Source organism: Daphnia magna, linkage group LG3, assembly GCF_020631705.1.
Source record: "Daphnia magna isolate NIES linkage group LG3, ASM2063170v1.1, whole genome shotgun sequence".
Classification (NCBI taxonomy): Eukaryota; Metazoa; Arthropoda; class Branchiopoda; order Diplostraca; family Daphniidae; genus Daphnia; species Daphnia magna.
In genome coordinates, this window is record NC_059184.1 from 4502404 (window position 1) to 4524138 (window position 21735).

At 42.9% G+C, this 21735-nt stretch overlaps 1 protein-coding gene across 4 annotated transcripts in view; it reads right to left on the reverse strand.

The window, feature by feature from the left end:
• Nucleotides 1-21735, reverse strand: part of LOC116918932 (amphoterin-induced protein 3) — a 115694-nt gene that overhangs the window by 30874 nt on the left and 63085 nt on the right. The window contains exon 4 of one of the 4 annotated variants that reach the window (XM_032924727.2): nucleotides 18625-18680. The gene's annotated coding sequence lies outside the window, so the exon portion shown is untranslated. Of the gene's footprint in view, nucleotides 1-1169; nucleotides 2485-11419; nucleotides 11440-18624; nucleotides 18681-21735 lie in introns of those variants that run through there. The other 3 variants (XM_045171371.1, XM_032924729.2, XM_045171370.1) reach the window with 3 other exon arrangements.

The window sequence follows — 21735 nt, forward strand, 5'->3', positions numbered from 1 at the left end:
AAAACAAGACTCGTCGTCGTCATCCTGTGTTATATGTGCGCGTCAACATGATCCCACCCGCCTGCCGCCACGGACAACAAGAGCCAAGAATAAAGGGCCAATGTGCCCCCGCCAATCCGATTAAGATGAGACTATGAGATACGAGAGACATCAGCAAGAAAGAAAGCTGCTTGCAAGCCTCCTTGGCAAAGCTTTTTTTTGTTTTGTTTTTTTTGAATATATTTTCTTCTTTTCTTGCCCTATTCTTTCCATCTAGCTAGCCTCTCCTTCTTGATCGAATGGCTCGTTCCATCGTCTCATCTTCTCCGGGCTCGGCACACTCTGATTCTCATCCGTTGATGAGGATTACACTCGCGACAGCAACGCTTCGCAACTCCCGACTTTTTCTCTACTTTACAGAAAAACGCGGGAAGAAAATCAAAAATAATAAAACAAAACGAAACCAAAAAAAAGAAAACGATTACTAGTAGAGCAAGAACGATATTCATTTGCCCCATGTACCCTGCAATTCCGTTTAGCTTTTATTTTTTCTTTCTTATTTCTTACTCTCGCAATTGAGCCGAGTAATATCTTTCTCTTTCGCTGTGTCGAATAGATTGTGTCTCCAGAGCGTGAGAGCAGAGGGAGATGGACAGAAGGGCGCGACAATAGTAACACATACACTGTCTATGTACGAAGGGAGAATGGGGGTGAGGATGAAAGAAAAAAAAGAGGGGACTTTTTTTCTGAAGATGAATGTCGCAGGGTATCACGTCGTCGTTGACGACGACGACAGAGCGTGTAATTGAATGTATCTACAGGCTGAGCGCCTTCGTCTTCCCTCTCCTGTGCCGCCACCGCACACCCATCATCAGTAAAAATAAGCTTTTATAGGACGAGCGTTCCCTCATGCCGACTGAAATGACATTGGCAATGCTGAGCACACATCAACTGCGACATCCATGTAAACCGTAAAAAAATGTGGAGATTGGCCTAGTTTGTTACACGTACAGTATATATATATATACTCTTAGCACAATAGCGTACAAAGATGAGGCCATTGCTCCACTCTGTTTACTTTTGGGGGTAGAAAAAAAGAAGGTCTACCCATACAATAATCTGCGTCGTCGACACAAATCGATGCTGGACAAATAACAAAATAACAAAATAATACGTCTTGTTCCACTCACCGGAATAGTTGGTAAGTAAGGGGTTGTTGTATATTGGATCGACAGCACGTGAAATCGTTCAAACTTGATGCAAGGTACAAGTCGTGTACGTGAAGTCGTCCGATGTCAAGTTTGACAAATGCAAGTCGAAACTCGTCAAGCCAAAAAGTTCGGTCGACAGTTGAAGGTGTTACCGGAGACGACTAAAACTCGGAAACACTTAACTGTTTTGCGACAATTCAATAGGGAGCTGCACAACTCAGTTAAAAAAGTTTTTAAAAAATAAAATAAAAATTTATCCGCCTCGTTGGAGTGACGATAGTAAACTGATGAACGAAAATCAGGAGGTAAGAAGGTGTAGGTGGAGGATTAGAAAAAAATGGGGGAGGGGAGGCTGTGGGAAGGAAGAGAGTTTTCGAGAATAAACAAATTCGGAGACAGAGCACTAGCGCACTAATTGTTGTTGGCTGATGATGACAGTTGCCAATTAGGTGACGCTTTCACCAAAGAGTTGAAGTGGGGTAGACACAGCTCTCGAGTTGGAGAGCATCGGAAACGGGACAGTAAACAAGACAGGCTGCCACCATTCAGAAGAAAGACTACGCCGTCAAACGCAAAACGGGCACAGTGTATTAACGAAACTGAAGGCCGATGAACTGGTGAATGGGCGATATCGTCGGGACGTACACAGTAACTACGCCGTAAACCCACCAGGTCTCTCTCCCACACACACATACACACACACAGAGGAACGCACACACAGAGAGCCGGGTGGAGTCAGTTTTTCGTTGCTGTCCAACGGTATTACCGTTCGTTAAAAAGGTGAAAGAAAAAATCCAGGAGAGGGACAAAATGAAAAGAGAGGTACATAAACGGATGGCTCAGCACGTCGTGTGTTTTTACACACTTGAGGAGGAAATCACACCGGACACTAGCACGCTAGCGGCAATTGAGTTTCGTCTCCTTTTCGAATCGTTTAATTGTTCACGCCGACCAAACGTCAGAGAAACATAGAAATAGGTCGACTCGGTTCTGTTATTTCTTATTTCTCCCCCCGCCAAACAATAACGGAAGCGGTTGATGCACTCAGGTAAAACCGCGGACGAGAAGACCGGCGAGCCAATAATCAAATGAAAGTTGAAATGCTTGCGCAACGCTTTGTAGACACAGTCGAGTAAAAACAGACGCGGATACGTCGGACAATTTGCGAGACGAGGAGAACAACATCAGCACAACTGGCAAGTCTCTGACCGAATGGAGAGAAGAAAAGGAGAGAGAGAGAGAGGCGAGCGTGTGTGTGCGAACGACGCCCCCGACGGCTATCGACTGACTGGATCTTTCGCTGCAAGGGTCTCCAGGCTTTTTACGCACCACTACTGTTTGGCTGCGCCCGCCCCGACGCTATATACGGAAGCGGCTGGCGCGCGTGCGGCCAGACACTCTACACATACACGCGAGACCCCCCCTTTTAGTTGGCCTCCTCTTTCTCCTTTCTCCCCCTCCGTCTCCCTATAGTATACGATGGGGCTACACGCACCCACCGAAACCTGTAAACAGACATCCGCTCGACGTGTGCACATTCGCCGGTAAAAGTCTTCTACATCGATAGCAATGGCGCTAGTGGCTCGTCCGATCGCTCTTTTTCTTTTGTTTTTTTGTGCCAATATTCAGAACTTGATTTTTGGTGGGCGAGCAATCTTTCCTTTCTGCGAATACTTTCTTTTGCCTTGTGATCGACCTGATGAACGGGCAGCCACAAGAGTTATAAAAGACAACGTGGCAGCTATATTTGTATATACGATCCGTATAAGAGAAAACCCAAGAGGTCGACTGAGAATGGCGATTCTAGTTCTCTTCCGCTATTCCTTTTTCGGACAATTAGGGTCAGATTTCTCGTCCATAATCTGAAATCTTCAAATCAAAATGAAAAGAGGCTACCGAGCTGAGAAATTCGTTTGCTAAAAGAGAAAAGACACGACGAGCCATTTATCTCGACGTGTCTCACAATCTATACACTAGTTTCGTTTCCACTTAATCATGATGACCCTTTTTTCTTTTCTTCCTCATTTAATAACGTTATGCAATCTCAGCTCACATGCTACTGCGCTCGTACCGATAATTGTCTCCGAGCTCTTGCTGCCTGCTACTTACACGCTGAGAAAATGGGAGCGACAAGAACGCAAGGCTCGGCCACTCGCTAGGGAACGTAGAACTGTCTCGCTCAACACTCCCACTCGGCTATATGTCTATAGGCCGAAAGGCTTATCCTTATTCCGCTCACTACTCAACTCAAACGGGCAGTCGGAAACCGAGGGGCACCGCGGGAGAGAAGGGCTTGCCAACCATGTCCAATTGGATCGCCGCGTTCACTGTGTGTGCGTGTCTGGCGATAGATCGGCCGTGTCTCGTATCATGTTTTTCTTTCGTTTTTAGCGCAACGGTCTCAGAAATCGGCACGTATATAGGCTGGTAGTTTCCAATTTTGGAGATGGAAACACGTGGATTGAATGCAAACGGTACGGCCGTCTACATCCCGATGACGGGCTTGGAAGAAAATGGGTCCACCGTCATTGTCAATCGGTTTTGAAGTAAAAAGACGTTTGGGATCTATATCGGATGCAACGGGTGCAGTAGTTCCCGATATCAGATAAAGGGATATCGGCAATGTCTATTATTAACCTACTAAATGATGTACGTACAGGCAAAGCTGCTTTGGATAGGCGGCCTGTATTTTTTTAAATCATCAAGTTTATAGCATTTACTTGTATAATGAATCGATTATAAACGAATAGCCGGTTCTCCTTCGTCCACTAAAGGCGTTTCATATTGACCCACAAAATAAATTGCCACACTTGGTCAACTTGATGGCTGGAAAAAGCAAAAAAAAAAATAAGCTAATAGACAGCGAAATAAGGGAGGCCAAACCGATCACGCGGCCGGCCGTCACGCTCGGCCGACCGCATCTGGTCCACTCCAGTCCGAGGCGGCGGCTGCGGCCTGAAAACGGAGCAACAACATTGGAAAGACAGAGAGCGAGAGAAAAACAGCTGTTCAAAGGCTTTTTTCTCAACGTCTCTATAGCAATTTTCCGTGGCCTTCCTTGTTTCCCTGTTGTATATACGGTCACGTGTAGCGGGGGCATGAGAGTCGCACGACCACAAGGTCCACACAAAAAGTACAACACACATCAGCCTTAATAGCAACAGCAGCTTCGCATTCATCACCGGAGCACCCCAAAAAAATTGAAATGTATTTGCTGGCACTGAGAGGCCAACTAAAAGAGTGTGGAACGGACAAAATGGGAATAAAAGGCCGGAAAATAAAAGCGAAAACCTTGTTTCTTTTTTCAAATAAGTTTAAAGCAAAGGGGAGCACGAGCTGCAGGCCAATGGGGAGAGAAAGTGGTGTACACAAGAAGGGGTGCGCCACTTTATTAAAGTAAAAAGGGAAGGCGCAACACATTATTTTTGTGTGTGCCCACAATGACTGTGTCACTAACACATGTAGGGCGCGTAGAAAAGTGAAGAACAAACCGAGCTAAGTGAAAAGCCATTCCACTTGTTATTAGTATTAAATGGGACTCTTGATGAGCATCGGCTCTATCAAACTGTAACACGGTACACCAAACAATTATATATACAGTTTGATACAACATTTTTCTCGTTTAAAAGAAAATAATAATAGCGTAGGTTAATTATTTTTTTCGATTCGCGGTCGAATGCGTTTTGTTATGTGGTTTCGATTGGATCAAACGATGTGCTGGACGCTCTACGCAGTCCGGCGTTTTCTTATTTTCGATAACCCACTAGACGATGCCACTAGTAAAGTTATTAATGAACGAGTCGAATATAAAAATAAACACAAAAACAGATGATTGCGTGGTGTGCGTAAATAGGTTAACCGCTTATCGCCAACCTTGTTTTATTTGATCTATTTATTTATCGTTATTATCATTATTATTATTTTTTTAAATATTATTATTATTTTAACCACTTGAGAAAAGAGTGGACCGCCCGGGTAGGACATGTGCACTAGGATGCGCTTGAAGGCTAAAAAAGCTCAGGGCCAGACGCACTTGGAATAAACGGCCAGTACCAAACACTCAAGAAAATAAACGACTTGATAGAATAACAAGACGTGAAAGCGGCAAAAAAAAAATTCTACAAAACATGAAGGAAAATGGAAGGATAGCGGTTGAAGTAGAATATGTAGCCAAGCATTTGCAATTTCACAAGTGTCAACACATCTTGGCCAACGGCCTGAGGTCTACGCGATAGATGGCCATCTTCTTGCCCAACTTTTTGTTTGTCCTTTGTTCGAGTACGCTAACAGTTATCCCGCATATAAAAAACGCTTTTCCTTGCACCAGTAAATATTTGGCCATCTCAGCAGCAGTCGTGTTTACGATATGTGTATTTTGCGCGCGGTTGAGAAACATCTGACTCAACAACAAACAAACGCAAATTGTTTCAAACGATCCGGCACGACGGAAACGATCGTGCACATCCCAGGGTTTGTACAAGTGCACCTGCATTAAACATCAACACGATTTCTCATTTTTTTAAAGGCGACTTATTGTCTTGTTTGTTTTTTTCTTGCAAATTAAACTTTCGTTTGCGTTTAGGTTTAAGAACAAGTCTTTCGTCGTGCAGAGAGAGAGAGAGGCAAAGTTTTTGAATGGAACTGGTTTGTGATGTTGGATCGATAACGATTTCATTAGACCAACAAGGAAATGCGAATTTAACTCGGGGAAAAAGAAACGAAGAAAAAAACTAAACAAACAAGTAAAAGAAATAACGACGAGGATGGCTTTGAAATCCGAAATATTTGATAAGAACAAAAATTGGGAGAAGACGGAAAGAAAAAGACAACAACTGCTGCCAAGTTCCTTTTCATGGCCAAAGCTCTCAACTGTTATCTGTCAGTCCATTTTTCAATTTGGGGATGTTTCATTTATATTTTATTTCCTCTGCCCATGACAAAAGTCAAGTTAACGTGACAAACGACAAGGAAATCAAAAATAAATTTGCCTTTGAAACAGGACTGGCCGACAAACTGCCTGCCCGTTTGAAAACTCAATGCTAGTCCTCCATTGCGATGTCCTCTCAAATTGAGGATCACAGACGAAAAATAGGAGAAGCCTCTCGTAAGCCTCCATATGTAGACCGTCTATTGCATTCAATACGAAGAAGAACATGTAGAGAGATCTGCTACCTTCGTCGTGGAGACTCGTCTTTCCTGTCAAAATCTGAAATCCTCTTTTGCTATACCGGCGGATCTTGACGCGCCCATTCTGCGCCTGGCTCGTTTACACGATTTGTCCGACTTTCGTCGTATCCACGACACGCACGCACACACATTTACCGAGAAATAGTCCACAAGAATGAAATAAGCCATGTAACCAAAAAAAAAAAAATGTGAAACGAGTACATCCGAAGGATTGCACAGTTCGATCAGCTGGTGCAAAAGAATAAGATTCTTGAAGAGGCAAGGCAAAACGAGTTCAGGGACTCGATTACGTTGTCATGGGCAACCAATAAACCACGGATACACTGTATAATGTGACCAGCTGGTTCAGTCATTGAAAAGAAAGGCCGACGTCAAAAAGCGTTGCGTACATGGCGATGGCAAAAACACGGATGGCGCTACGTTCTATATGGGACGCCCTCACAGTGCGTGTAACATGAAAGTTCTTGTCCGGCAAAAGGAATAATTTTTTTACTTTTCCTTCAAAGTTTGAAATACGAAAGAGAAGAAACTATAACGAAAAAAAAAAGAAATATGTATCGATCAATACTTTCCTTCTATTTGACAGGGCGACTGATGCCTGGAAAAAGGTAGGGTATGTCAATGAATGGGGGAAGGCGGCAGGAAGACGAATGGTTATAGAAAACAGTGTGCGAACTCCATACATAAGCCTCCCACGTGTGTGATTTGTACATATGAAATAGACGTCTGTCCTATATATCCTACTACCACGACCACCCAGTTCTTTGATGCCATTGGCCCGAAAGAACCGGCTGCGAGCCCGACAAACTTTTCTTCAATTTGTGCGAGATGAGATTTGCCAATTTTTCTCGTTTTCTCCTTTCCGTTTTTTTTTTTTTTTTTCTTCTTTGATTGGAAGCCTGAAACGAGAAGACGAGGGCTCGTAAGGAAACAGAAGAGGCATGAAGAGCACAGGGAATTCGGGCAACAGAAACAATTTGGAAGAATATGAATCTGTATAAGAATAGCAGCTCGGGGAGCATAAAAACAGGCAAAGAATGAAACGGATGATAGTCAGCTCGGCTGAATGGATGCTGGAGTCGATTGCACTCCGATAAATACGAATGCAACAAAACAAGAGATATAAAACAAAGGGCAAAAAGAGAAACAAAACAAACACGTACAAAAACAAACCCTACAGATAGAAAGCAAAAGAAGAAAAACAAAATGATGAAAACGAGGCCGGAGGAATAAGACACGGACAAAAAATAAAAAGGGAAACGCCCGTTTGCTATTGCAGAAATGTATACGCATATAAATATACTGCCGGAGAGTGGTATAATTCGTATCAGCTACGCACATAACCGGAAGCCGGCCATCCTCCTTTGATCTATGTAGCGACATGGCACCAAGCCGAAATAATATGTTGTGCTCTGTATGTGCACTGTATGCGCAATCGACTATTATACATGTTACGCCATACAGCATGCCTATACGCGTTTTGTGTTTCACGTTTTCGTTTTAGTTGGAACGCACTACAAAAAGAAACGATTCGATATGTTGTATAACACACATTGTTTTTTTTTTTTTTTTTTTCACTCTCTTTTTACATTCTTTTTTGTCAATATCTCGTTTCGTTTGTTACATCACTTTATGGTATGTCACTTGACTTGCCTTTGCAATTTACTGTTTTTAGTAGAGTCAGTTGAGTTTTTTTTTTTTCTTTTCTCTCTTCGCCTCTCTAGTCCCAACAGGCCCGCCGGGGTATTGTTGAATTATGCATATGCGGATAGCATTACAATTACTGAATTGCAATGGCATGTACGGACTCCCTATTTGGTGTAGATGTACATTAAATAATAATATATTTTTTTTTTTTTGGTTTTGTTTTTCATTTTTCTCCTTTTATTTTTCTGGATATAAAACGCCGGCAGCACATGCAGTAGTAAGCCTACGTGTTGGCAGTAGAGGAATGGATGCAGGATCTTTGGGCGATAACAAGGTTCTCTGCAACTGCATCCATCAAAAGTAACTTGTTTCTACTACTCCTAAAGACTGGCGACATGTGATGAAATAAATCCCGTCTTTTAAAAGCATGTCCTAGTTGAGCTTTTGCCACACTACAAAAATCTGAAAGAATCCTTTTCCTTTTTGACATTATTTTTCAGTTTTTGTTTGTTTTTGTTTTGTTTGTTCCTTTAGAAAAAAAAAAAAAATCAATGTGGAAAGATATAAAACGAAGAATTACGAGCTGCTGCTGCTGGGCTTGAGTCTGAGCGAATGACAAGCAGACGGTTTGCAATCAAAAGCCATTCCGCCACTCGTGCCTGTTTATCCCACATCTTTTTTCCGGCTGGCAAAAAAAAAAAAAAACTGAAAACAAAAACAACAAAACAAAAGAAAAAAGCATTTGTTATTATTTTTTTTTATTTCTTAGCAAATGTTTGTCTCTAGTACTTGCGTGATCGATAAAAGTCTTCGTCTCTTTTTTATGGTCCCAAACTTGGACGAAAATCCTTTCGATTCAACTAGAATACAAGTTTTCTGGTCTATGCCAGATTTTTTTAAATGTTTTCTCCTTTAGAACACAAAGGAAATAAATAAACTATAGCGACAAAGCAAACCGACTCTTCTTATTAGCAGGAACTTAAGGAAAAGAGCTACGACGTTTGATGCGCGTAAAAAAAGGAAGCAAAAAATGGATATTTGCATTGAGCTACTTTTCTTTTTGATCTCGTCTTTTGACCATCGATTGATTCGGAAAGAACGAAAAAAAAAAAAAAGTTGAGTGACCACACGGATAACTTGATTTTGTTAGTCGAAACTCGCTAAACTCGAATTTTAGGGAGTAAAAAAAAAATGTGTTAACAGGCCGGTGAATAAAAAAGAAAATCCTTCTATCGTTCGCAATGGACCCATCCTCGGTCGTCCAACAAGAGTAGAACGGGTGGTGCGACGAAGCTCCTGTTTAAATTAAACATCCAGAGGCAGCAGAGAGTCACATTTTATTGACTATTTACGCTCGTAAGTGGATAAGAATCGCTCGACCAAACTTTTATGTAGCGATGCCAAGAACTATCGGACGAAAACTAGCAACACGTACACTCGAAATACATGTCCTACATATGATAACGGTTGCAACATATTTCAATTTTCTCAAGTGGCTATTATGTTGTGCACACAGATGACTGGGTTAGATTCGAAGTGAAGCTCGTCGTACCTGCTTTGACGAGGCTCTTCAAGACGGGCAACCATATCGGTAAAAAAAAAAAGGGGGGAGCATAAAAATTGGGTTCCATCGGCAAGTAAAAATACAATTAGTGTCGGATGAAATGAACAGAGCTTAGCGAGGCGTGTACAGTTACCCGTGCTTCCCTATATATTGACTAGGGTTCTCTTCTTTGACGAGACAACTTATATGCCTTCGCTATCGCACAAATAATTGAACAAGAATCGATTGGGGTGAGGTTGCCCTGTCATCTTTGATGAATGCGGCGTGCGTGCACAACCACTCCGTCATTGAAAAATCCTCCCCGAAATAATGGAAGGCATTTCGGAAATGCGGTTGCCCCGGCACAGTCAAAAATGGAAGGGCGGATGAGCCTCTGCTTGAAGAATCATTAGCGACGTATGCAATGTGACTGGGTAATTTGAAAACATTTTATCGAACGCAATTGACTTGCGCTTATAGTCTCCATTAATTTTTTTTTGTTCTTTTCCCCGTTAAATTCATTACGTCAAACGTATACGCAGGCAGAATTAGAAAAGCTATGGCAAATTCTCGGAAAAATATACAAAGTTTTCTGTCGTTGCTACGGGCGATACCCAGGTTATCACCCAGGCTTTACAAGTTAACGCCATTCTCTCTTTTTTGTGTGTGTGTGTGCTCCGTTTTCAATGTTTTAACCAAATGCGAGACCCTTTTGTGTTATTCTTCCAATTACCAAGTCTAGCGACCGGGCAAAGTTGGCGATGGTAAAACTGTAAACAGCAAGATGGCCATTAAGGTCCATTTTTACGTACATCTTTACGATGGAAAAAGTAGAAACCACACAAGTCTAAATGTTAAGAAAGAGAACTTAGGGATAGGGACCAGTCCAACACTTTGGCGCGACACCATTTTCTTTTTTTTAAAGCTTCACGGTGACTTGAAGACGCAACCAGTCAATTGCTAATTGAGAGCTTCAACAATGTCCTGTCCGCATTTTCAAATTCTGTCGCAGACAACACACATTCCGTGACTGATGGGTTCGCCTCATGTCATTAGTGGCGTCCAACGATGGAATGCATTGTCCCGACTTCTTAAACAATTTTAAACAAAATACAAGTAAAAGAGACGGGATTCAAAGGAGAACATAATTGGCTTTCACTGTGCATAAACACAGCGTCAGTCTATCGTTGTTCTATTCAATCGACCGTGTAAGAGTCTGGGAAACGACGCGTCGCATGATGTTCAAATGCGACACAGACAGCAACGAAAAACAAGCATAATTAGGCCATTTTACACGAAAGAGACCTTGTTTTAACAAACAAACGAGTAGTACCACGTCGAGTCTTCTCGCATGTCCCTGTTCGCGGTGGCAGCTCGAGCCTTCAAAACGCATTTGGAGAAACGAGATATAAATGGTAATAGCATCACGATGGAAAACGGTGCCATCGAACTCGGTTGTTCAAATAAGGTTTTGATCTTATTGCACACCATTTTCTCTCCCCTACTATTTTCCAATGCGACTATAAGTTCTCTTTGTTGCCTGCGAATTAAAAAAAAAAGGCTACAGAATTCCTGTTTGCGCCCCTTTTCACAATGAGCAGCGAATTGATCAAATACCTTTTTAGTTGTTCGCACCCTCTTCGTTGTTGCTCACCTTATCTATTTCCCTCGTTTGCCTTATAGCGTTTTTTTCTCTTCTTATTTTTAATACAGCGTCCTTTCTTTCGTTTTGTCCTCATGTGTGCAGCAGGACTGAGCAAATACAAAACGAAGCGCATGTGCTTGCTCTGATTTCCAGCTGTCACAAAAAAGCGGCCTCCCCTTCCCTTATATTCCAACAGCTGTTACTTACTTGTTCAAGCGACGACCAAGACTCTTCGGCCTCACCACGACGCCTAATCCTGTAGACTGACTGACTGGCAGGTGATGAGAAAAAACAGAAGTGTATATGTAGGTACCATCCTGAGAAGAAATGCTAGTGCGCTAGCGAGGGACGTCAATATATAGCCATCTATTAGCCATCTAATCCTCGCACGAGCGCACAAGATTACAACAGCAAACTTGTGTTTCTTTTTTGATCTTGTTTTTTTCGTTTTTTCGTTTTTTTTTGTTGACCAAACTCTCCTTGAGCTAGTCAATTTTCCGAGTCAACGATGATGGGACTTCAACGGTACAACGAATCCATAAACTTACGGGGTAAAAACAAAAAAAAACGAAAGAAAAAGAAGAGACAAGAACTGCTACTAGTACGGATCAATATCATCACGATGCCCTTCTCATATTGTACAATACGCCACGAAAGAATCTACGCGGTCGATGATCAACAGACACCGCGTCTATAACGGTCCGCATTAGACGTCCGGAGGCAAGGAATAAATAGCAGCCGGTGTTTTCGTTGGCCTTCAAAACTCGTGCGTGTAATGGATGGTACCGTATCCTCTACTAAGATGGAAGACAAAAAAGCAAAAAAAAATAAATAATAAATAAACAAAAAAACAAAAAAGTTGTGAGCTCGAAACGTAGTTCAGCTGGTAGACTGATTTTCACAGCGGGTATCGTAATCACGGGCATTTTGTTGCACACTGGAGAAAGGGATAGATTGCTTTGGCATTGCTTTCTTGACAAAAGAAAGTTTTACATGTTCGTTAAATAGTTAACGACTTGCTCACAAGTAGCGTATCTGTTGATATCTGGAGGCGGAATTGTGACTGAATAGACTAACTGCTCATTCCATTATGAAGGATGGGAGATGTAAATGGATGTGTTTTATTGCAATGCCTCTTTAACGAGCAGAACTTCAGAGAAGACAGATGAACATTAGAACCGACAGAGGGCGAGAAGAGATTCCTAACGAGCAATGGTAAAAAAAAATGAAATTCGTATAAGATAAAGACACGAGATCCCATTCCAATTGACCAATCAATCAACGCCACACTTGAAAATGAATCGCGGTCTGTTAATCCGATTGTTGTTGCTCTTGTCTCCCAGTGCTCCGCCGTCGCCTCGAGATCGAATGGAAAACTCAAGAGATAACAAGAAGAAGACGAAGAATGCCAAACAGCCACGTGTCTTACCAACAGATCAGGACCAAAAGCAATTAGTCGACTGATTCGATTTCAACAGCTAGCCGCTAGTCTCCTGTTGGGTCGCAACCTCGCACGTAATGGTCTATCAATCTCTGTGTTACTCTGTTACCATGGCCAAAGCGAAATCAGAGCATTATCCACTATTGTATCAGCGGCGGTAAAAGTAGCAAAAAGGATTTGTTCGCTGCCTCTCTTTCTTATATTACGTCCCCTTTATGGGGTAGCAAAAAGGAACGACGTCGTGCCGAGCACTGCCTATCTGATTTTAGCTGATCAGATTTAATCGATAGTCCGCATTCGGATTAGCGAAAATGCATTTATATACCACAGCGGTGGATGGGGGACAGGATGTGGTGCTTCAACTTGAAAGAGAGAGAGACGCAAGAACTGGCGGTGGAGATAAAGGGGAAAAAAAAAAGAAGTCGGTTACGTAATCGCCAACTAAAAAGTAGACGTGCACCTCTACTTGAGTACACTTATTACACACACATCAAGACGTGATTTTTCCACAACATACACACGTACACAGGATGAAAAAGATTGGCTCTTGATTATTGGGGAGCGGGTGGCCTACCCCAATTTGCAACAGCGGGGAGGGGGATAATGGTTCCTTGTGTGTGTGTATATACAGCGTTAGCGTGAGTGAGTCCTCAATCTTCGACGTAACAACCCTTTGTGCCCGTCTAATAAACAAACGTGTATCCGCCACTATCGCAGAGCTGTACCCAAAGCTTTATTGGCCGCCGAATTATTGTTATCGACGCTCTCCTATTTCGGGGGATAGAAATGCAGCACGGATTCATCGCCTGATATGGCAAGTGTGTCACAAACGCAACCGGATAATCTCTTGGGTCGAACTAACGGTCTAATTTGTTAGCCGTCATGTTAGCAGTTAGCTATGTAAGCGTATCACCATCGATCCGAAGGCTTCGTCTTTTCTAACATTTTGTGTCTTTCCTCCCCCCTCTTTTTTTTTGCTCCAAACTTAACGCAGCTGTCGATTGGTCGCTTCTTCTTTGCTTTCACATGTCGACCCGTCAATCCCAGCGTCCTAGTTTCTCCGTTGCTAGTCCTCGAGGGCGTCCATTTCCGCGTAATGCCAGTTGCCGGCCGCGAGGAAACCCGATAGCAACTATATCGGCGGCTAGCAGCATTTAAAAAAAAAAAAAAGGGGGAGAAAAAAGAGTTTGACAAAAGAAACGGAAAAGGAACTGGCCGTTGCCTTGGAAACAAGAAGCAAGATGAAGAAGATCGGGATTCGCAGCGTCTGTTGAAATGATCGCGTTCTTCGTCGTTACTAGGATACTAAAACTATGGCTCGCCCGGCATAGTCTACATCTACGTCGCATTTTATTTGCTTTATTTCACTGCGGACACGACCAGAATAAGCAAAACAAAAAGGAACACCAGTAAAAAAAAAAAAATCAAAATCAAAAATCAAATGAAAACCCCCCCAAAAAACCGAGCGGGAGATGATGAAGAAGACAGGAGCGCACACACAAAAAGAAGCCGAACGACCCATTAAATCAGCACGGTGCAGTGGCTTAACCATCTAAAGGCGAGGCTGCAGATCGACGTCTTGGAAATGAGTCCTTCGTCCCCTAAGAGCCGTTCTCGTTTTTTTTACATTTTTATTTTCGCAACGTTCCTTCTCTCCGTCTCGTTCATCACCAAGTTGCACGCACTTCGTCAATGCCCGAGCAGCTCTCAGCAGATTGCAAGCACTAGCGAGCAAACCATTTGTGATCTCTATTCGATTCCCATCGCAAAGAAAACGACGATGAATCGAGCCAATCAAATACTCGTTATCTTCAGCGGTCACATGCACGGTGCAGTAATAGCGAGCTGAGTGTTTCGTCGTCAGAGACGTGTCCTCGCACAGCTGTTGATCCGTTTCGTCGGTTATATTATGCGCTTGCCAGTATATAGAGAAAGACAGGAAGATGGGAAGCAGTCATTCCAATTACGGTGCCACGTCAATCGGGTCTTGTCACACTGCAACAGCCAAAACAAAGGGGCAAGGCAAGACACAGTATTAGACGTTCACCGGCGACAATAGATTCGACGATAATTGGTCACTGGACAGAACGCAGGGTGTACTTCGAGAATCGCTAGAAACAGAGGGGGAGAAAGCGAGAATTGAAACACATGTCACTAAACATCGATGCTTGTAAAAAATAGGTACTGTACGTGTACATCGGACGGTTAAGGTAGTAGCCTACAGTGTACAGCTGACAATGTCCAAACGATTGTTTAGGACCAACAGGACGCCGACACAAATGGTCCTTCGACTGCTAACAAATGCGCGTGTAAAGTTCTTATTTTTGTGGTAGAAGAAAAAGAAAGAGGGAACGAGGAGAAAAAAAAGGAAATGTCTTCTACTACAATGTCACGTGGCAATGCGAGTAATGCCCATGAGAAAGATGGAAGGGGGGATGTTCTTGGAAGGTTTGTGAAAGAAAACAAATGAGGTACGTAGAAGACAAAGCCTAGACGAGGGAAAAACCAAGAAAAAAAAAGGGAAAAGAATTCCAACTATATGTGTATGTATAAATATAATTTGTGATTCTGCTCAGGCAACTGTATCAGATCAATGCTGCACCGACAAAATATTCCGCATCGACCGTCAAGTGAAAAAGCAAAAGTAAAAAAAATGCCATGCGAATTTATACGAGAGAAAGAGAAGTGTATCGTAAAAAGAAAGGGTTGCCAATATCTGTTTCTTCTTATTGCACATACACATACTTTCTATTTCTTGATATATGTTGGCCGTAAATGAGGTGGAAACACGAGCTGGCGGCCGATCGAGTCGGCAGAGCTTGAGCCTACGTGTTTATCTAGCAACAACCCTTGACATCCATCACCCCACTACGGTGCGCATGCACGGGCCTAGATGTATATTATTACACGTACACAGTGGCTATACGATATCCCTTGTATGAGGCGTTACACGAGCCCTGTTTGCATCAATGAACTGAAACGCGAGTCTTTCGATCGCTGTCCACTTGAGTCGCTGGTGAAAAGAAGACGAAACAAAACAAAAAATAAAAACAGGAAGGAAGAAAGAAATAAAGGAAACTGTCTTCCTGGCTTGAAAGCATGACGATGACGATAGGAGATGACATCTTATCAAGACAGAAAAAAAAAAAAAAGGAACACACCGAATTTTTTTGTGCGCACGGCGGTTGCCTCTATCCACGATAACGGGTGACATTTTCAAGTCCCGCAGAAAAGGAAAATGGCTGATACAAGGCGTCAACAGCAGTAGTCAAATCATCATAGCTTGTTTTGTTTTGTTTTTTTTTGATAAGTTGTCTTGCATTTTCTTTTGTGTGTCTGTGTGTGTACAATGGACCGTTTCCAAAGGTTGCCGAGCCAATGGCCAAGCGCCAAATCGAACTGACATGCAGCAGTGCAAAAACATTTTTCACAGTTTCGAGTGTGGCGAGCAATTTCAACGCATTCCAGCGATAGATGTCTGCGAAAAGACCGTGGCATCTGTTCACATAGCCATATAATCTTCGAAATTCGAACTTGAACCGCACGTCTGCCTTTGAGGCCCAGATTTGTTGTGAAGCTCGTTTTCTTTTACCAATAAAAACGGCCGAAAGTTTATTGATTTTCACATTTTAATGGGAAACGTCATGTAAACTGACAAGTCCTGGCAAGATCCAATTAGCGTATCGCGACTGCTGAACTCACATTTTTAAACGTGAACGTTTACTTTGTTGATGAGGGGAAAATTGATTCCATCATTACGTTTTCAAACATCCGATATCGTTCTCTCTTTATCCATCCATGCATTCACGCTGTCTCAAACATGGATGGCAAACTCTGTTTGCTGTTCGCTGCGTGTATACAGTGCTATTTCAGCTTGTTTCGGGCATGGTCACACAGCGAGTAATATTCTGCATGGCTGCTCCAGAGAGACCAGGAAGCGGAAAGACGAGAAGAAGCGCCAGTCGTGAGAGACCGTTGCATCGCTCATCTCCTCCTGGAGAATTTTCTACTGCCAGCCTAGCAATTGATCAGTGCACATCAGAAAGAGCTTTCTGCCAGCCTGCAATGCCGCAAACGAAAAGAGCAAAAAGACGGGCCTTTATTTAACGTGCTCTTAAATCAACGGCCGACTGTGGCTTCGGATTGGCTTGTAGTTTTTTTTTTTTTTTCTTTTCCGCAAGCGCGGGAACTTCAAGTTCCCGCATCGGTTCATGCGAATGTCGTCTCGACTCCCCTCCCAAGTCCTACGTCGTTAAATAACAACAAACAGCAACAACACAAAAGATGAAAGAGGAATCATTCCCGCTCATCTGACCGTGACTGCAGCACGTACTGCACATTGAACACACCCAAAAGTTGAAAAAAAAAAAAAGGAGCAGGCGGATCTTACTGTATGTATCCACATCCGACTGTTGCTACCCCAAATCGTGTGCGAGTTTCGTGGTGAACTGTCGGTTGCTTCGCGTTGGCTGGGAGCACATCAAAAGCGTCGCATGGGTTGGGGCAGATGTATCGTCAAAAGAGGGCGCCCGGCAAAAAGGATTGATTCCCATAAAACAACTGCTTCCGGGCCCATTATCGCGCGTCATTTAACATGCCAGTGGGGAAGGAACGCGAGAGGTGTAAAACTGCCCCAGGGCCGAACAAATACGGAAGCGTAAGACAAAATATCGAAGAAAAAAAAAGGAGGCGGAATTCAATTCATGTAAATGATGTTGAAGCACAGTTAGGCGGAGAGATCGACAAAAGAGTTTTCTATGGATCGGAGAAAACTTTGGTTATTTATTTGTATCTCCATATTTTATAGATTAAATTTCGGCTTTTTGCGTGTTCATTTATTCATCTTTTTATTGCCTAGCACGAAGCGGCAATTCGAGGAATTTTTCGGTCTAAAAACTGCATACAGTAGCCAACTAATGCATCCATCAACTTGAGTCGTCGCCATGCCTCGAAAACAGTCAAGGTAGAAAAGATATGGAAGTGGTTTCGTATGCAAAGAAAAACGAGCCGAAATAATACAAGGAGCTCTTTGACTTCTTCTGTCATGAAAATGAATTAAAAATGAAGCACGCCATAATAGGAACTGAGTTTGCTGAGGAGAGAAAGACGGACACACGCTTGATTCGAACATATAGAAAAAGAAAGGTCCACGCGCATTTCTAAGAGAGCCATCTGCATCAAGAGACCATTGGAATAAATAAAGAGGGAAAATAAAAAGAAAAGTTGACTTAAATCGCATTACGGCCTCGGCGTTTTTCTTTCGCTTATTTACATTTGCCGCTTGACAACTTTTTCGTCTTCGCAGGACCGGCCAACTTTAGGAGGGTCGTCCATAAACGGCGTGGCCTACGAATGCAGAGCCATCTCCAAACAGAGCCGTCAGCAACCAAACTGCTTTCTCGAACACGGAAGAAGAAACTCCATTATGCAAAAAAAACAAAACAAAAAACAAAAAAAGTTTTCATTTCCAACCATGAAATAAGCGCTCCCAACGGCGGGAGCGACACCTACACGCTCAAACGTAAACAAAGCGGGAGCAGACGATGAGTTTAAACGAAACCATCAGCAAAGAGTTTCCAATAGGATATAAGCAAAGAGCCGGAACAGTTCATCCTCCTTGCCCCGCCACAATCAATAGGTGGCTGATTGAATCACTTGTTTTGATGTCACTGCGTGTCTTATCTCATTAAGGTTTCAAAAGAAGGGTCACGCTGTGTACATACTCGATCGGAGCACGCGACACAAACTTGTAATAAAAGGTTAGAGTTTGGCAAAGCACGGATACGCCTTGAAATCGTGACAGACGATGTGAGCGATGTCGTTGTTTGGGGAAACGAAGCGCGAAGTACGATCGAAACTTTTAGAAAGCGCACTCGAAATTGGTATTAGCAATTCTGGCTAAATTAAGAACGAAAAGCAAACAAAACCCCACATAAAAAAAAAAGGTGAGATCAATTTAAATAAATCCTACCTTGTGTAGAAATGCAGAGCGCTTGATGCCCCAGCTGCACGTTAACCATCACGAACCTAGACGTATAAAGAAAGAAAAGAAAAACATTAACAAAAGATTATCAATGGCATCCTCTCAATTCAGATTAGAACAGATCCTCTACAGTTTGCTAATCTCCCGACATAAAACCAAAAAAAAAAAAAAAAGGCGTGAGCTTTATGCGGGAGGCAAAAAGTATAAGAATGCAAAAGAGCGCTCGTGTTTATTTTTTGCGTCTAAAAGGATGTGCACACAAACACAGAAGCGGCGGAATCTTTACGCGCCGCTGCTTTTCATGCATGTCCGATTTTTTTTTTTCGCAACTTCTCTGCAACCGGAATTTTAGTCAAGATGGAAAATGTAAAATGAAATAAGGCCAAGCCTCCTCAGGAATGTGAAGAATCCTGCATGCAAATTGGAGTCCGTCATTGGCCAATACTTGAGCCTTCACTACAATGCCACGGTATTCTTACTGCAACTTGCTAGGCATGACCCAATTTTAGGGCGCTAAATTCAAATTTAAAGAAGACATAAAAACAATACAGCATTTCTTTGCGGCGTAGAATTTGAAAGCAAAAATTGGCGCAGGCTATTGCGTAGCCTCGGCACTTCAAGAGATTGCGCTTCTTTGACGTGCGCCCGACGGGAGTCGTCTCCTTGACGACCTAAAGGAATCTCAGCAAAGTAGGGTAGGAGGATCAGTTGGGAAAAGTGACAGAGTCGTGCAAACGAAGCGACAGACACACAAAAACGTAAGTCCTGCGCCAGGGAAAAATTCTTGGGAAATAACAAGTCAAGTCATGAACGCATAAACACATACGCAAAATCCACTAGATAAAAACAAACAAAAGAAAACAAAAAATGGTGTTTGTCAGATGCGACGTGCATCAGTGATATCGGTTAATTTGTTCACGAATTGTATAACTTTGTACAGAAGGACTCGTCTTTGGCCGTTGCTCGGGTTACGGCATGAACGGGGCAAAGACATTCCCGGCACGTTCTCCGTCGACTTGATAGGCCAACGTGCTGAAAGAGGTATGCCAAAATGTTAAAAGGGTGTCTGTGTCAAGACGTCAAACTACGTGTTGGATGGATGGTAAGGCTGTAATCGAACCGAAGACGACAGGAGCCAAGATTCAGCAAAAGTTGCTCGTCCGCCTTCTCGCAATTACTCTGGTACACGTTTTAATGGAACCTATTAGCGTGACAAGAGCACGGCGATTAACAAAAAAGAAAATTACGCCTTTTCATTTTGCTTGTAAAAATCCCAGACTTTCTCACTTTTATTTTCTTTTTAGACTTTCAATTTATGCGAGATTGTAGATAGTCGGGGGAGCTTGGACAGAACATGCTTTAATATATGCACCCGCTTTGCCGATGTTCGCAGGACGGCATGGAAAAAGTGAATCATAAACGAGCAGAATTGTCAACCCGCCGAGTTGGACATTGATTTATGGGAATCTTGTTGCCGGACAAGCCGGACGGCGGCCAAGTCGATCGATTCGAAAGAAAAAAGGGACCTCAAAAAGGCTTTCGGTGACAATCTCCTGAATACCAAATACATATCGATCGACGTTGGTCATCATCATTCAGCTGTCCGTTGAAGGTCACTGGCTCATGGAATAGTCACGGCGGCCAATCGAGCCCACGACATTGGCATCAGACAAAGCAGCTTTCCGTGCTTTAATTATGTAGACACAACTTGTTCCGTTGCTTCGTATGACAGGCAAGTAGGCGGAAATCGTCTCATTTCTTGTGGCTACCAAACCATGCCTTTTGACGTCACAATCAAAAAGAGATCGAGAGAGAAAAAAATCAGGACCAAGGGAACAGCTTTGCGTAACAAAGAAGACATCGAACGTCGACATTGCGGTAACGTGATTGGCAAAGGGGAATAAGCTTTTTTCGTCCCGGATTTCATTCGGTTTGACATCGACTGAAGGTGGACGTCAGCGATAAACACCAAGGAAACGAACGCGTCTAGATCCTATCTCTTGTCGACGCTACTGGGTGTGTCACTGATAACGATACTTTCATCAAAATAGCTCTTCGATCGACCCGTCTTGTCATCGCGGACGATCCTTGTCGAAAGCCCACGTTCAGATCTAGAAAAACGAAAGGTTATGTAAGTGACGAACATGCGCTAGTGAACCGGACCGGAACCGATGTGTTGCTGTTGACGAGTCAGACACGCAAAAACGTGTGCAGCTGCAAACTATCGTTGTACCGTCCAGGGAGGGAAAAACAAAAAATCCTTTCTTTCGTGTCACGTTGGTCAAGGCTGAACCAGACAAAACAAAAGGCGAATAAAACATAGAATGAGGAATAAACGGAAAGCATCACGAGGCTACCAAGCAAACGGATTGGGTCCCATAGCAACAATCGAGCGAGAATAATTCCTAGTCGAATGACGTCTGGCCCCGAAGTGTTCGTGGCATCGTCCCAACACGTGCCATAGACTGTCTGTGTCCGCCCCATTGACTTTACACCTAAACGCGTTTTATTTCCTAGAGAAATGAAAATAATATGCCGACATAACGCACGCTTTTTTGCAGACAGAACATATAGTGCACAAGTGAAAGAGGGAATAAAAGACGTTTTATTTGATGAATATGGTTCAAAACGTTTGCAGAACGAGCGTGTTTGATGTACTGTGTAAGCTTGATCTGAAACTGGCCAAAAGAGACTGCTGGGAATAAGAAAGAAAAATTCATATTTCATGAAAGAGAAAAAAGGGAGTGTTTTAACTGAAAGGAAGCCGTAACAACTTAATGTCCGTTCTCGTTTGCATAGGCTATTTAACTCGACTGCAATCCATCATAGACTCGACTGACTTGGTAATCTTGATTGGAATTAAAGCTTGGTCGCGTGCATACTTTTCCTCGTTGCCTAACAAAGAAATCGAGGAATCTACTTTCAGTTGATTGATGGCGAGAAATACGAAAACGGTGTCCGATATGTGATGCCATAAATCAACGAGGCTTCTCTTTAGACATATTACCATTAGCCGAATTACCCCGAAAATTCATCAGCTAAAGTGAGAAGGAAATCCCATCGAACATAAAAAGTTAAGACGTTTAGCACCACCAGAAA